This window comes from Tachysurus vachellii, chromosome 16 (assembly GCF_030014155.1).
Source record: "Tachysurus vachellii isolate PV-2020 chromosome 16, HZAU_Pvac_v1, whole genome shotgun sequence".
Lineage (NCBI taxonomy): Eukaryota > Metazoa > Chordata > Actinopteri > Siluriformes > Bagridae > Tachysurus > Tachysurus vachellii.
The window spans coordinates 21,593,728-21,598,182 of record NC_083475.1 but is presented as its reverse complement, the minus strand read 5'-3'; the positions used below and the strand labels follow the sequence as shown (position 1 = coordinate 21,598,182).

The following is a 4,455-nucleotide window of genomic DNA, read 5'->3' as shown; positions in this document are numbered from 1 at the left end:
TGTAAAAACGAACTAAAAAAAAAACTAACTGGAACAAAGTAAAATAAAAAGACCTGAAGTGTACGGAGACGTTTACATTTCTTTATTTCAGTATATTTTCCGTAAAAGCTCGACACACACTTTAGGCTACGCCTCCTCGCTGCCTCCAGGTCTGTCTTCAGTTCAATTAACTGTGTGTAAAAACTCACTCAGTAACGAGGTTACGTTTTAATATTAGGATCCATATCTTCTTCTGATGTCGAAAGTTTGACTTAACGATCGACGGTTTACCTAAAAGTATAAAGGACAAGCTCCCAGTTCTTCAGAAGAGCTTCAGCATCTTCTGTGTTGTTGACCCCGAACCCCTGAAGGTCAGCAGGTTGTAACTGTACCGTGATTGTTCGGGTTCGTTAATGACTTATAAATATCGCAGCTAGCGGTGCTCACATCGTAATATACGTAATTAGTCTCCGTAATTAGTCATGTGATGTGACCAGGATTTTTTCTCTTATAACAAGTTATGACTTGTTATAAGACTATATACTTATATAACTATAAACGTATACGAGTGACGCTATCTTGCACACTCCAATGCAGTCTCGTTTCCTGTTTATTCGTCTGACAACTGTAAGCATGTGCACGTGACACCACACACACACACACACACACACACACACCCCTGAGAGAAGCACAACACCGCATCGAAGCCTGCCTTTATTTACCTTTTAACCGTGTAAACGTGCAAGACAGAGAGGTTATGTTTTATAAATGTATATATCTTTAGAAAAAGATTTTTATTTCCAGCCACAGTGAGGGACAAAGCAGGAGAGAGGGCAAAGCGACAGAGGCCGCAATAAATCCCTCTATTGTTCTTTCCACAAAGTGCCGCATATTTATGGCTTTATGTAACTCGGACTGGAGAAATCCTGGGCAGAGGCGAGTCTGCAGTTCGGCTGAACGTCATCCCGGGTGGCACTACGGGTTTGGGGTCAGACACACGAACACACAAGGAATCTGTAGAGACGTTTATCTTGACGCATACACGGTTCTACATGGTTCTTTATCCATATTATTGTTATTAAATCCTTATCTAATTAAAACCCTGACCTGATGCTCACGGTACATCATACATCATGCACATAAACACAACATTATGTGTAAAAAAAAAAAAATAATCATCTTAATCATCTTTAATACAGAAATCAGCTAAAGTCTAATACATTTCTCTCACAACCATCTGTAATGTGATGCAGGTTCAGACTATTAGGGTTGTTTGTTTGTTTGTCTGTTTATTTTTATGTCAAAATTGCTCCTCTAAAATAGGTCTAATTAAATAAAGTCCATATTTTTCCAGAGCTTCACAATGATATGTTATGTTACAGGACTGTAATAAGATATAAATAAATATATAATACGTGTCATTTGATACGCACTGTGTTTTATTACACATTACACGCGCAGATACACTTATATACGGTTTATGTGACGCGTAATAAAACGTGTATATTAATAATAAATAAAGTAAAACAGTTTAAAAGGCGTATTTTTTTTCCAGCCGAACGTTCTGCGGCTGATGTGACGGCGGGGTGTGGAGGGATTGAAGGCATTACCTAAACAGGGGATTCATGACATTGGCTCAGTCCCAAATACCTCCTCTCGTTCTATTTTAGTGCACTACAACACAGGCTGTGACACGCAGCTCACGCGCCCTACGTAGTGCCCTAGCCGTGCCGTTTGGGATTCCCCCCGCTTTACCTCAGCGCCGCCGCCATTTTCATGAAGCAGGAGTGTAACATCAGCGACACAAACAACGCCGTCCGACGTTTTTCCCCCTCTTTGCGTTTTCCTTTTTCTCAGCACAGACTTTTAATCGGAACATAAGTGGGTTTAACACCTTAAAAACGACTTGCTTTGGCTCGAGCTGTGGTAATAAGCTCGGTTGACGACGACGGCTTTTAAAAAAAAAAAAAAAAAAAAAAAACCACCTCACAGCATACTAGCTAGTTAGTTAGTTAGCGAGCTAACTGTCTTCTTTTGTGTTTGCTGGGTCTTCATCCGAACGTGGATGTTTTATTGTTTTTTTTTTACAGATACTATTATAGTAATAATAAATGCACGCGTACTGCTAGTGAACGGGTTAAATCTGACTAGAGGTGCGGCTAATAATAATACCGCTAGTTAATAGCTTCGTGCTAACGAGCTAACGTTAATACGTACGCATTGAGGACGCGGATTGAATTACGGTCGTGCGGCCAAATAAAAAAAGCGTTTAAAAAGGTTTATGTCAGAATAGAATATCGTGATTAATGTGTGTTTATAAACGTGTCGTTCTGGATTATTGTCTTTACAGTAAAAAATAAAAATAATAATAAAAAAAGGAGAGAAAATAGCGCGATTTAAGGGGCTTTAATGAAGTGATGAAGTGACGTGATGGGATTCGTTTAGTTTAATTTCTGTTTATTTATTTATACAATTAAATGAAATGGCAGAAGTACGTCATCCTGCTTCGGGTTGAATATAAGCGAGGTAGATTTTCCCTCCAAGATAATAACAATGACACATACATGATGATGATGATGATAAATAAGAGATCTGTTCTTGGTATTAATGGAGCTTTCCAGTCAGAACAGGGTTCGATTTAATGTTGATAATGATTGTGTTAGGACGTGTAAAAAGCCCCGGGTTTGTGAATAGTTTCTAATACAACAGCCTGTTATTAAAGAGGTAGAGAGAGAGAGCTCAGTTGTTGGAGCTCAGACGGTCCAAATAACACATAAAATCAGAATCAGAATCAGAAGGTCCTCGTTGACAAGAATGCTTGTAGGAATTTACACCGTAATTGTGTCTGTACGTGTGTTTACACGCTGTCCTACAATCACCTTACTGATCACTGACTTACAAACATTATTATACGTTATTAAGCATTATGAAGCAGAATTAAACGTACACCCTTCTCCAAAACACCCGCTTCATATTCACTAACTTCACTGATGTGTTATTTCCATTGCACATGGATTCAGTGTTGGTGTGTTTCCCTTCTCCATCACACACCCAAACGTTTTAAACCTAGTTGTAGTTTCATATACGAGTCAGAGAGCAACATGAGATGTGTTACAGCAAATTAAACTGATTTACAGATGGGTGTGAATTTCTTCTGTAAACTAAACCGAAATCCTACATCTCTATCTATCTTTTTTGTAGTTCCCCTACAGCACTGTGTGTGTGTGTGTGTAATGTACTATTGTGAAGGTTGTGCTATGCTACATGCTAGCAATGCTGTATATGTATTTCCACTACGTTAAGATCGAGACTTATTTTCATTGTGTGATCCGTTCTAACTAGTGCACAGGTATTAGGTATGTTCAGGCATAACGTGAGCTATATCTTTATCTGTCATTTTATAAGATTATGAGATTTATATGTAAATTCAATACAGTTATGTTCAATACATCGATTTAAATGTACACCTTATAAAAGTTTTAGGTCTAATTTAATGATAAACCCTCAAATACATGCTTTAAAGATTAAAAAAAGACAGAAAGCTTGCAGTGTTTTGCATATAAATGACTATTTCCAGGGGGGCTTACAGGACTAGCCAGCTTAGCTGTGACACCACTGGCTATCTGCCAGACCATTCTCAGATAAAATACAACCATATGAGGATTTTATGTCACCGAATGAGCACGAAAGGTCTTAAAAACACCCTGAAATCCACCAAAATGTGCTGATTAGGTTACACAGCAGCTGTATCTCTAACATGCACACACACTTCAGCTAAGGGTCAGTTCATGTTAGCCATTAAGCTTTAGCTGTAACCTGATAAAAATAAGCCATTTGAGTGGCACACGTCCACATAGGTGCACGTTTTAATGGGAAATAAACCCGCATACCTGTATCAGTGTCCACTGTAAGAGCCTTGAATGGAGACCAGGACCAAAACAATACTCTCCACTGCGGATGTGTTGAAGAAAAGAGCTCTTAAAACGCCACAAACTGACACAAGCCGCCTGTTCGGGTCCTTTGTTATTTAATCTCGTGAACCCTGACGCTTTTTATAACTCAATATATAGTTTTAGGTCAGTTTTTGACCCTCTTAATTTTTTCCCCGGATCCCTTCAATCCTGTGCAAAAAATGGCGGCCTTGGCAGAACTGCCGTAACTCCGCCCATCTTTCGGAAACCACGCCCACTCGACCTAATCACGCCCTTCTCCGTCATGACGTCCTCCGCCTTCGCTTTCTGAGGGGTTTTCCACGCGCACTAGCAGGGGCTACGGGGGAAGCGAGTCGGTTCAATGGCGGAAGCGGCGACAGTAGCAGCGTTTACATCAAAGTAAATAAACACTGCACCATTTACAGCCTTTACACTGCATTGTACTGCTCGAACTCCTGTCTCGAGGGAAATACATTTATAAAACATTAAAAAAGTTCGTAAAGTTTCTTAGTCTTTTTTTTTTTAACTTCTTTGTATATATTTA

The 4,455-nt window shown here is 39.3% G+C and overlaps 1 protein-coding gene across 3 annotated transcripts in view; it reads right to left on the bottom strand.

Annotated features, from left to right (window-relative positions):
• The window catches only part of kmt2e (lysine (K)-specific methyltransferase 2E), a 39,823-nt gene extending 35,684 nt beyond the window's left edge, over positions 1-4,139 (bottom strand). For all 3 annotated transcript variants that reach the window (XM_060888994.1, XM_060888995.1, XM_060888996.1), the window contains exon 1: positions 3,870-4,139. The gene's annotated coding sequence lies outside the window, so the exon portion shown is untranslated. The remainder of the gene's footprint in view (positions 1-3,869) is intronic.
• Positions 4,140-4,455: the final 316 nt, after the last annotated feature.